Genomic DNA, 11,990 nt, shown 5'->3' with positions numbered 1-11,990 from the left:
TATGAACTGTGGGACATCTGAGCCATTGCATAAATCATGGAAAGCTCAATAGTATTGCTAACAAAGTGGGAAGATATTGATGAATGTTGTCAGCCCTCCAACCACATGAAATCATGCATCTCTTGGAGATGTTCAGGCAGGGCTGCCTTTCTCTTTTTTCAAAAGGTCTTACCCAAAAGCATTAATCAGTATATAACAGTGGTTCATTTTCAGAGTAATAAGCTGGAGACAAGACCAAGAGTACAGTCTGAGGGTACTTAGTTAATCAATATAATTTAATACCGGTTTTATTTCAAAAGAACAATCATAAATAAAGTTACAGGTTTGGACAGGTCGACGATCATCGAAACACTGCTCTAGATAGTTCACATGGCATATGCTTTTAAACACTTTCCGACACATGGATTGGTGTGCCTTGGTCGATGGTGTTGGGCTCTGATTGGCCAGATATTTACTTCTTGCATCCACCTTGGTGTGCTGGCTTCTGCTGCTCCTGGCAGGGCTCTGGCGGGCATGGTTTGCATGGTTCCACTAGGAAAGAAATATCATGAGGTTAATACACCTGAAAGTTTGCCACGTGTTAAGGGTGGATATATATTGCCACCAATAGTGAATTGAATATGCAGAAATTCCATGGCATGAATTTATCATACTCCAGTTATCTTAATTGCCCTCTCTTGCATTGCATGCCATCACTGATAGAAATCCCATGCAGGTAAGGTTCAATTCTATATTATATATCTTTCCGATTTACAGTTGAGATACAATGTTTTGATAAAATTGTGGTATTTCTTTACAAGGCACAACGATGGTGACTGCAAATGCCTTATAACGGTGGGACATGATATTCATTACAGAAACGAAACATTGACGTATGCCTTGTTGGTTATGCAGATGGTGTATTAGGTCTTTGGATTTCTAGAAAGCTGGCTATTAATTTAGGTGATTAGTAGAGTGTTGCTTAAATGGCTAATTAAATAGTGAGATGGTTAAGAAGGTTGGTGGTTTATCGGTTAGGTGTTTCATCGGTTGTGTGGTTACTGGTTGATTGCTTTGGTTCTGTTTATGGAGGGTGGTGAGTTGCTTTGTTGATCAAGGGATTGATTGTTGCTAATTCCTTTGATGCTGACTGCGTGTTTCAACAGCTGAGCAGTTATGTGATGGTTGTTTTAATGACCGGCACTTCACTGATTCTTTTTTTCGATTTCTGGTTAGCTGGGTGTGTACATGTACTTTCTTGGGTTCTGTTATGTTGAGTATTCAGCTTTCTCATTTATTGAGAGATTCTTTGTGCTTTTGGGTGGCATAGCTAATGGGTGAATGTTGTGCAGCTTCAGTAGTTAGATTGTTTGTTGGGTAGGTACGTTGATTTAGCATTTTCTAGAATAGGAGGATTATTATATTGATGGTCGGCTGCTTCAATAGCTAGCTGTTTTTTTTTATTACAGGGACAGTTTGTTAGTTGTTTTGTGTATTGTACCTAAACAAGTACTCATATTGATACAAAGCTTTACAAATACACTTTACGCAATTAGACAGCAAGTGAAAACACCAAGTAGGGGAAGGTCCTGAAAAAGAGCTAGATGTCAAGATCAGACATTGATACATGACAAATAAAAGAATTGTAACTACTTCCAAAAAGTTCCACCCATCATTAACACTTAATGCAAGACCAGGGACTGCTTTCTTCAAGAGCGAATCAGTCTGCCATCCTATTTAAGTTGTGTGTTAATAGGTGTATTGTTTAAACCACTATATTGTGCTTGTATTCTACTTTGTGTGTATATAGTAATGAGAGTGTATCAATGGTGGTGCACATTCCATACCTGGTGTAGGACACTTCTGTACCTCGTCCTGGCACTGCTGAACTGCCTGGTCCTGGCACTGCTGAACTGCCTGGTCCTGGCACTGCTGAACTGGTTTACATGCTGCAATGAATAAAATATTAATAGGTATTAAAATTGGGGTTGGGCATATACCTGCAGATATTTTTGTTTCAATAAAAGGCTCCAACTTTGACGAAATATAAAACCAACTGGTGTATGGCAGTGAATAACAGTAGAGGTGAGTAACGTATTGCACAGGGCACGTAATATCAACAAAACGGATCATCCGGAACACATCCTAGAACACAAAGCTATACCAACACTGTTCCTATATAAGGTCCAACCAATCCCTGATAGTCTCATCCGCCTACTTCCACACCCTTCGCATGCTCCGCAAGATCTTTAGGTGGATCCCAGTCAACACTAGAAGGACTGTCACGCAGGCCCTCATCACCAGCAGGCTGGACTACAAGAAGATACTTTATGTAGGAATCACCGCACACCCCTTGAAGACACTACAGACAATATAAAACTCAGTTGCCAGACTCCTCCTCGACCTCCCCAGATGAATACACATCACACGCCCCTGAAGAAGCTACACTTGCTACAAATCCAAAAGAGATGCCAGTTCAAGATGTTGACTCAGCCATACAAAGCCCTGCATAACGAAGGACCTGCTTGCATCAACAAATGCTTAACCTTCTACCAATCTACCACACACCTACGATCCGCCTCCCTCAAAAACACCCCTCTCCCCCCAGCTTCGCCGAAACCACAGCAGAGGGCGTTCCTGCTCACTCCTGGCAGCCAAAGCTTGACACGACCTACCCCGCACCTCAAAGCCAAATTATCGCTCTAGCAATTCAAGAAAGGGCTCAAGACCTGGCGATTTAAATGAACGGATCACCATGAAGCAAACAGCAACTCCAGAGCATTGAGACCCTCGCGGGTGATTTGCTGTGCTTTACGGATCTTTGATTTATTGATAGCCTGTGAGCTTCAAATTCTGTGTGTCACAGGTAGAGGAACCACATAATGATGAATTGTACAGGATGTAAATGTCCATGCACCTCTCAAAATAGGCGTATAGCTATATTTTCTGTGTTACCCTGCTTGAAGGGGAAGTCATTAGCTCAAATTATGGGATGACTGGTTCATTACTGACTTATATGGCTCATGGTTTTGCTGATGGCTCATTTATGAAAATGTTAGGTTATTTCGAAAGTAGAAAGGAGTCATTAACTGTTTTCATCGTCGTGCATATAAATACAGAATAATAGTCAAATAGTTTGAAACATTTAGGTTGACAGTAATTTAGTTTGAATTAACTATTTAAAAAACGTTTCCATTCTAAAAACATTTACTTGAAAATTAATCATTAAGATTTTGCATTAATGTGCTCATTCTAAGTTTCACAGCGAATGTGAATTTGGGTGTGACCGCAATTTGTGCTCGATTTTACATTCTGTATCAGGCATAATTTGTGAATAGTTTTGTGTTTTACATGTGCAATTTTAACGGTTATTACCTGGAGGAATTTGCATGGGGGATTCATGTCAGAAAGAGAAATGGTGTACAGTTAAATCATTTTGGAAAACCGAGACTACATTTGACTTACATATCTGGCTGTCAAACTCTGAAGAGCACAGTTATGCCACCAGGGCTAAGCCCATGTGCATGCAGTATGAGTGTTTCCACCGAGAGGTTTTACCACACAATAGTTCTGACCAAGATCCCGATGAAGCTGTAAATATTTCAAGCTGCAGTTCTTTCAAATGATGAGATATCTGAAGAGGCCGGCTTTTCTGTAAAGCTTCAATTTTCCTGTATTGTGAAATAAATTACCCTCCATGGTCTTAACGTTTTTTGCTCTCATAGTATTATTACCTACTTCATGTTCAGTTCCCTTGCAGGTTTTGCTCTGCTCTCCTGAAATGTATTTCCATGCCTCTTCTGTGAGGAAGACATTCACACATTTTTTTGTGTTTCTGATGAGACTCCTCCATGACTTAGCATACAGGCCCTTGTTCCTGAGCTACACCTGCACTGGAATATGTTTCACCTCCTTAATTGCATTTGTACATTATGAGGTACAACACTTGGAGAAAGTTACTTTCAGTGTTTCCAGAATCTACTAATTTTTTGCAGTTCCTGTTTACTTCATCACTGTGGTCTTATTAAAAGAAAAACTGTTTTTTCGATATAAAGAAATCATATCTAATTGTTAGGTTATCAGTTCAGTTCAGTTCAGTTCAAAAGTCTTTATTTCGAATATCAATTCATAAAAACAGTACATAAAAACACCAATATTTTGTAAAACCATGGTAACAATCATCATCTAAAAGTTTTCTTCATCTAAAAAGATATTAAACAATTTAATAAGCAGTTTAATAAAGACTTCTAGTTATAATAACAGTCAGCTTTATCAAAATATAAAGTATGTAAAAAACAAGCATTGAGAGACATTGGAGTTCCTAGTTCGAATAATCCAGGCCCAGCCTAGATACTTGGCCACACTGACCACTACCATCTCAGATGTGTTAGTACGAAATATCCTCATGGCTTCTAAGAACCCTTTGATTTCAAGATTACTACATAGGAGTTTAAGCCATTTTAACCGTGGAACACGGTAGGCTGGGCATGCAAAGAAAAAATGACCCATGCTTTCCGATTGGTTGGGGCACCAAGGACAGGTATGATTTGAATTCGCAGACCATTTCCCGGAAAAGGAATTGACTGGGAGTGACCCGACACGGAACTGGTGGTATAATTTCCGGTCGAGAGTTTTAGTGATCACATCCCAGTAAGGTTCTAAGGAAGGGGTCAGTTTATGTACCAGAAAAAGCCCAGTTAAGTTAGAAGAGTCTGACTGGACCACTGCTAGATGCTTTACTGTGGCCCAGTATATGTCCTTGAAATCCTGTTTAGAGGGAAAGGGGGAACCCCCCCAGAATAGACCAAAGGTGGTTGAGTCCCATCTCTTCCAGCAAAGATTTTACTTCCCTTAGCCAGGGGATTCAAGATGCCCCCCACAATGACGTAACTTCGTCCAGTTCCTTGGCAAATAGGCTAAGCTCTGGTGTGGTCCAGAGCAGATGCCATAGGGCCACCAGACGGAAGCGAGCCAAATCATTGAAGGGTTTGCAGCCCAAATCTAGCAACAATGGTTTGGTGGGTGTAGATTGAGGAAGACCCACCAAATTTCGCAGGAATTTATTTTGTGCCTTAACAAGGAGAGACAAATCTTTATACCCCCACACATCAGCGCCATATAATATGGCTGTATTCATTTTTGCTTCGTAGATTTTTATCACTGGGGCAATACGTTTGGTCAGGGACTTCTTTTGCTCATGTAATAAGCAGCCCGAGAGACAGACAAACTTAAGATATAAAGCCTCAATCTGGGGTTTCCAGCTAAAGCGGTAGTCCAGGGTCACACCCAGGTACGTCATTGTGTCCACTTGTTCAATCAGGCTACCATTCAAGGTAATAGAGCTTTTAATAGGGCTTTTGTTACTAAAAACCATAAATTTGGTTTTATCTGTGTTGATCTGCAGATCATTAACCCTGCAAAACTCAGCGAACCTGTTGAGGGCTATTTGCAACCCCCCTCGTGTTTTAGAGAGAAGCAGGGTATCATCTGCAAAAATCAACATCGGGTATTTAAACCCGCCCAAAGATGGTGCATCGGTCGGAGTATCAGAAAAGAATTTTACAACCTGATTGATAAACAAAAGAAATAAGGTGGGTGCCAACACGCATCCCTGTCGCACACCGCGTGTAACTGGAAAACTATCAGTCACCTGACCTTGTTTACCCCATCTTACTTTAGCGAAGTTTTCTTCATGGAGTCTAACCACTAAGTCGAGAAGTTCAGGTGGCAGACCCATGAGTCTAAGGGATTTCCACATTTTCTCTCTTGGTACCAAATCGAAAGCCGACTTAAGGTCCACAAAAGCGGCATAAATAGCACCACCACGCAGCTTGACAACCTTCCAATACAACATATTAAGTCTAAAGACCTGATCTAGGGTGCTGGTGCCTACTCTAAATCCAGCTTGCATAGGGGACAGAATATTTTCTTGCTCCATCCACCCCTGGATTCTCGCGAGTACCATCCTGGCAACTATTTTTTGAAGAGAATCTATCAAGCTTATAGGGCGATAGTTCCCCGGGACTGAGCGGTCTCCTTTTTTAAATACTGGTAGAAACTCCGCCCCTTTCCAGGAGCCCGGGATCCTTGCCCCTGCAGCAATTGCATTCACAAGCATGGTTATGTAAGGAACTCAAATGTCAAGATTCATTTTAAAAAGATCAGTGGGTATTGCGTCCATCCCAGGCGCTCTACCTGAATGGTCTGCACCCAGGGCATACTTCGTGTCAGAGGTATTAAAAACAAGCAAGCAATCAGGGTTAGAGGGCAAGACTGCATCCAACTCTTGATGAGTATCCTGATCCATGTTCGGAGCTCTAAACTGCAATGAATAGAAAGCCACCCAGTCTTCAACAGAGACGTGATTCATGGGGGTTTGGGAATCCGGGTTCGCACCCCACTTAACGATTTCCCAAAACTTAATTTGGTTTGATGTTAGACATGCCAAAAGGAGCTCTGACCAATGACGGTCATCCCATTCCTTCTTCGCGGCCCATAGCGCCTTTTAATAGGTCAGCCGAGCCGTTCTAATAACGGCAATGTCTCTAGATTTAATCGCTAAGATCAATCTACTGTGCGCTACCCTACAACTTTTATTATACCATTTGATCCAGACTTTATCCTTCCTTAGTATTAATGGGGTTGTTAACAGGGTTTTTAGTTTCGCAAAGCACTGGTCATGAAGATCACTAATCTGGGAGATAGTCCCCTGGGAGGATGATGCAGCTTCCATTGCAACCAATGTCTTCGCGACTTCTTCCTCTATACCTTTTATTATGGAAGGGTCTGCAACTACCCTAGACCATTTTACTCTTTTTCTATCATTACACAGAATGACCTCTGACATTAAACAGGCGGTAATAGAAGGCCCACCTCCAACGCCTAAAAGCTTGAGACTCAGCGAAAGGGGGTTATGATCGCTCTCTGGGCGTTTCACAACCTCCATGTCAATAACCTGGGACCAGAGCTCAATTTTAACAAGAAAATAGTCGATACGACTCTTACTGACCCCATTATTAAAGGTCGGGCGGCCTGATTTATCGGAGGGCATGCGTCTATTAGCAGCACGCAGCCCCCACTCCAGACATAGACCCAGCCAGTGAAGTGCTGCCTCAGTGCCCTTGACGCCCCTTGTCATTGATAAAGGCGGGATGTCCCATGCCACATCTTTGTCGGCCCCCAGATCCTCCCCCACACTGTTCAGGGGCTCAAATGAACAGTTTAGGTCACCAGCGACCAGAATAAAACTGTCACTTCCTATTTTCCTCAAAAGTGAGTCCAGATCGTCTATAACTGGCTGCTTACGACCTCCAGGGAATCCTCTAGCGTAAATATTTATAAGTACTAAGTCCTTATTGTTACCTCTACTAAACTTAATACACAGGAGATCCGGATTGTCTACCGAAATCTCCAATAGACTATACCCCATAGACTGTCTTATCCATACCACTAACCCTCCCGAGGGTCTACCCTTTGGGCCCTGTATAGCAGGCTTGAAAAAGTTTAGGTACCCTGCCCTATGAATCGGGGCAGCTGCCCAGCTTTCCTGTAGAATGACAATGTCAAAGGAGTCAATGAAATCAGCCCAATCTTCACTATCCATAAGACCCCTTAGCCCTGCCATATTCCAGGAGACTATTTTAGCTGTCCCCACCTGGTTACAAGATGGGGCTGCATCTAAGGTACACCTATCCTCCTCAAATTCAGCATTCGCCCTCCAAGGGGGACTAGATCTAAGGGGAAGGTGATTTAAGGTAAGATTCTACACAGTCCTTGCTTTTATCCTCCTCAAGGGCACTATTTTCTGGGGAGATGGGCAATTGGCTACAACCTATGGTGTCCCTACTGGTGCTATCTGGACCATGGTCATACCCCAGTCAATCAACACATTCCAGCCCAGACAGTGGATCAAACCTGTTCGAGAGGCACGGGTAGAAGGGCGAGTTGGGAAACCTCTCTACCATTTTTCTCCCCACCGGTCTATATAATGGAAAATTGTTAGGAGGAGGCGGACCATGCCTTTTAGGATAAAAGTAAGACAAGCTTAAGGATTGTACATCCCCTGTTCTTCCGAATCTTGCCTCCCTGCCAATATAGTCGACCACCCATGGATCCCGAAAGTTTATGAGGATGCAATTGCCTTCCAAGTCCTTTACACAATAACCCACCCAATCAACTCTGCGGACTGTCAGAATCTTTGTGGAAGAGGAGGAGGGAAGGGGACGATTTTTATTAAGCCAAAAGGCTACTTTGTTCATTAAATCCCCATGTGATTCTGATTGCCTGTCCCTAAGGGGTGCGACACCTGTCAGGACAATAGTATAAGGTGTGGCATCGAATGGTAGGTCAGCTGGTGGAGGCCCTCTTCTAGTAACTCGCTTGGGAGGTTGTGTACACCCAACTGCAACACAAGTACTGGCATTTTGATGGGAAGTCAATTTAGAACTGCCTACCCCCGAGGTAGAGGCCTGTGCGGAGCTCAAAGGCTTGGAGGTAGTTAACAGTGGTAATCCATTAGATTTAAAACTTGCCTTCTTGGGTGTAGCAGTTTGGGTAACCGGGGTAGAAGGTTTATTGTGAACGCTAGGTGGCTTCGAAATCCTAGCCTTAGGGACCGGTCTAGTGTTGCTAACATTTGACGGTTCCCCAGGTGGGATAGCCTTAGTAGCTGTAGAAGTATTGCCTTGGGATTTAAGGTTAGAATGACCAGAACTACTGGAAGAGACCAACTGCTTAGCCTGGTCACTGACCAGTTTTTTAAGTAGGCAGGAATTATCTGTAATAAGGGTCTCTAGACTGTCGATTTGTAGGTTCATAAGTCTGGTTCTCTCTAATACCGGCAGCAAAAGTGTCTTAAATAAGATTTCCATTTGCGCTAGCAGGTCAACATTATTTCCATTCGTATTTACTATGCTAGTATGGGGGACCCCTGTGGGATTAATAGTGGAGGTAAAAGAGCCACCCGATGGTATAGTATGCAATGGGTCCTCCCTTGAAAGGTGAGTATCAGACACAAGCAACGATGGGCTAACGGTTTTTAATGCCTTTGAAACTCCACCTTTCTGCCGGCCCTTGTTACGCTTCCTCTTACCAGGGCGATTCATCTCCAGAGTCTCCTCTTCAGAGGAGGAGTCTATTAGTGATGGTGTAGCAGATAGTACGCTACCTTCTACTCCACTCACAGATGAATCTGCATCACTAATGTTGGTATCAGAATTACAATGCAGTAGAGGGGAACCTTCAGTGTCATTATGTATCTCAACTGGTACAAGAACCAAATTTGGGGGAGGTGGTAAACTAGGTTAGGGGCTTGGCACTGAAACAATATGCCCCAAGGAGGAATGTTTCCCATTTATTAAATCTAATGACAACCTTTTCTCAACAAAAGCTATTTCTTTTTCTAAAATGCCCGTAGCTTTAGTTATAAAAGCATCTAGTGGGCCTGATACCACCCCCTTTGAAGTCTGAAGAACTACAGAACGGTCTTTACCCGAACGTAGCGGCATACTGAAGAGTAAACAGACTATACAACCAGAGTACAGAAGTTGTAACCACAGCGGACCCCCAGCAACAACTATGACTGTATGGGCGACTAAACCACTCTGCCCACTGTACCTAATATTAGTGTTCACCAGGTCGTTGTCCAAAGGCCAAAAGGGTTGGCCCAGCCCGGCTTCCTACGGCCCCTGACGGCCACATATGGTCCCGCCCTTGTCCCGGGCTTCTCCAGGTCGCTCCCGCGCAGCGTCACTGATCTAGTCAATTTGTAAGTCTGTGGTAAAGGGGAGGGGCCAGCAGGGAGAGCAGCCCAGGTGCTGTTGATCTGGGCGGCGGGCGCTTCTGGGGGATGTAGTCCCAGACCCGCACTCTGCTCGCAGCCCTGCAGCTCCTACGACCCACCTCCCAGCAGATAAGCAGAAGTCCTTGGGCAACAACAGGCGATCCCAGCGATGCGGGACCCGCGAAGTGGGTTCCGCGAGAAGTAGGCAGGAATAAGCAATAGGGTTCTCAGCACGCTCAGCCCGGCACACTCCAAGTGATTACAGCAAGGCGTCCCACAGGTAAACCGAAGGCTCTGGTTTTTCAAGCTGATGGGGAGGGGCCAGCAGGGAGAGCAGCCCAGGTGCTGTTGATCTGGGCGGCGGGCGCTTCTGGGGGAGGTAGTCCCAGACCCGCACTCTGCTCGCAGCCCTGCAGCTCCTACGACCCACCTCCCAGCAGATAAGCAGAAGTCCTTGGGCAACAACAGGCGATCCCAGCGATGCGGGACCCGCGAAGCGGGTTCCGCGAGAAGTAGGCAGGAATAAGCAATAGGGTTCTCAGCACGCTCAGCCTAAGTGATTACAGCAAGGCGTCCCACAGGTAAACCGAAGGCTCGGGTTTTTCAAGCTGATGGGGAGGGGCCAGCAGGGAGAGCAGCCCAGGTTATCAATATGCTTTCATTTTACCTTGTTCCAATTTATATATTTGTTTAACATGTTTATAAAGTAACGCATTCTATTAGTAGCGGCAGGAGACTAGATTCACGAACAAGGTTGTCAATACAGAGCCTTTTGGGAATGGAGAACATTTTTATTTTTGTTTGAATTTACACAGAATTCTTAGTGTGCTACTGGGAAGTTGAGACTATGACAGATTTGTAAGAATATTCATATGTATAAATATGATTACATACTTAAAGGTAATAGGTGCATATTTCTAAATAAGTAATTGTAGGAAACCTTCAGCATTTTTACTTGCTATCCCTTTTCTTTGTCCACTAGTATTTTTCCCCTCATCTAAATCACCTCTACCAAATGTTTTTATACTTTGTCTCCCCTCTTTTACCCCAAGCGATTTGTAATTCTGCCCCCAACACGTTTATACTTCTGGCTGCTTTCAGAATAGGAATCTGTCTGGGGAAGTTTTGGGAATACGCACAAAACTGCGATGTTGTGAGTGTTCACCAACTTGTGCGTGTGTCCCCACCATGGAATTACCACAAGACACCCTTGTGAGGATTGTACTAACACATTCATTTATAACATACTTGCGTAAATGTATTCCCGAAATCAGAGTCTTGTTTTATGAATTATAATATCGAATCTGTGCTTGTAAATGACGCTCCTTGTGCACTTACAGTAGAATGATGTATGGAAATAGCTCAATGAAAGGCTCCCATAGTGATGAACAACTTAGGTATTGATGATGGCACACTAGGAGCACATTGGATTATTTGCTATTTAAATGCCAAATAACAATATTAGCAATTATCATCCTACCATCATTTCAGTTAGAGAAAAATAATGTTTCCTCAAATGGGTGCCTTAGCTTGGCATACTTACGTTCCTGGCAGGGTTCTGGCTGGCACGGCTCCGGGCACTGGGGCTTTTGCTGGTGCTGCTGGTGGTGTCCTCCGCCCTTGGCAGACATTGTTCTTTCAGGCTGGGTGGGGCACGATCTGCTCTCAAAAGAAACCTGCAGGAGCAATCCTCTGACCGGTGTCTGCTCTTTCTCAAATGGGGCGATTTTATACCCACGAATACGACCCACCCTTGTGACTGAGACAACAGTCATCATGAGCAGTTGTAATTCAAATGTCACAGATTTCAACATAGAAGGATACATAGTTAGGCAACAATATTTCACTGTTCCTGGAGGCAAGGGCATTTCCTCATAGAGCCTTCCAACCCAGAGTTTTGCAATATTAACGTCAGTCACAGCAATGAGGTTTGGGAATAGTAAACTGTATATTGTGACATCTGTTGTAAATCATTTCTGTAAGTATGTACAGGTTTGGGAAGGTCTGGTACCCAAAACATGCCATGGCAATATATCACAATATCTTAAATAATTTTAGATTGACTTATAGCAAAATGCAGCTCTTTGTTGATGATTAACCAAGACACTGATATGCCAAGGTATTTTGCGGCTGCAAAGCCTATGATTCATAAAATCATAAGGTGTGCAACTGCAATTTCCCTCCTACAATTTACAAGAACCCATTTACGAGTTTGAAAAAGCTTTCCAAC

The 11,990-nt window shown here is 43.6% G+C and overlaps 1 long non-coding RNA gene across 1 annotated transcript; it reads right to left on the bottom strand.

Annotated features, from left to right (window-relative positions):
- Positions 1–254: 254 nt before the first annotated feature.
- On the bottom strand, positions 255–11,485 carry LOC147711253 (uncharacterized). Its single transcript, XR_015295681.1, has 3 exons — positions 11,304–11,485; positions 1,827–1,928; positions 255–531 (listed from the first exon to the last, which is right to left on the bottom strand). It is a non-coding gene; the product is annotated as an uncharacterized LOC147711253 (long non-coding RNA).
- Between the last annotated feature and the right edge of the window lie 505 nt (positions 11,486–11,990).

This window comes from Lissotriton vulgaris, chromosome 5, assembly GCF_964263255.1.
Source record: "Lissotriton vulgaris chromosome 5, aLisVul1.2, whole genome shotgun sequence".
In the NCBI taxonomy this organism is placed as follows: domain Eukaryota; kingdom Metazoa; phylum Chordata; class Amphibia; order Caudata; family Salamandridae; genus Lissotriton; species Lissotriton vulgaris.
This window is presented reverse-complemented; position numbering and strand designations above follow the sequence as displayed.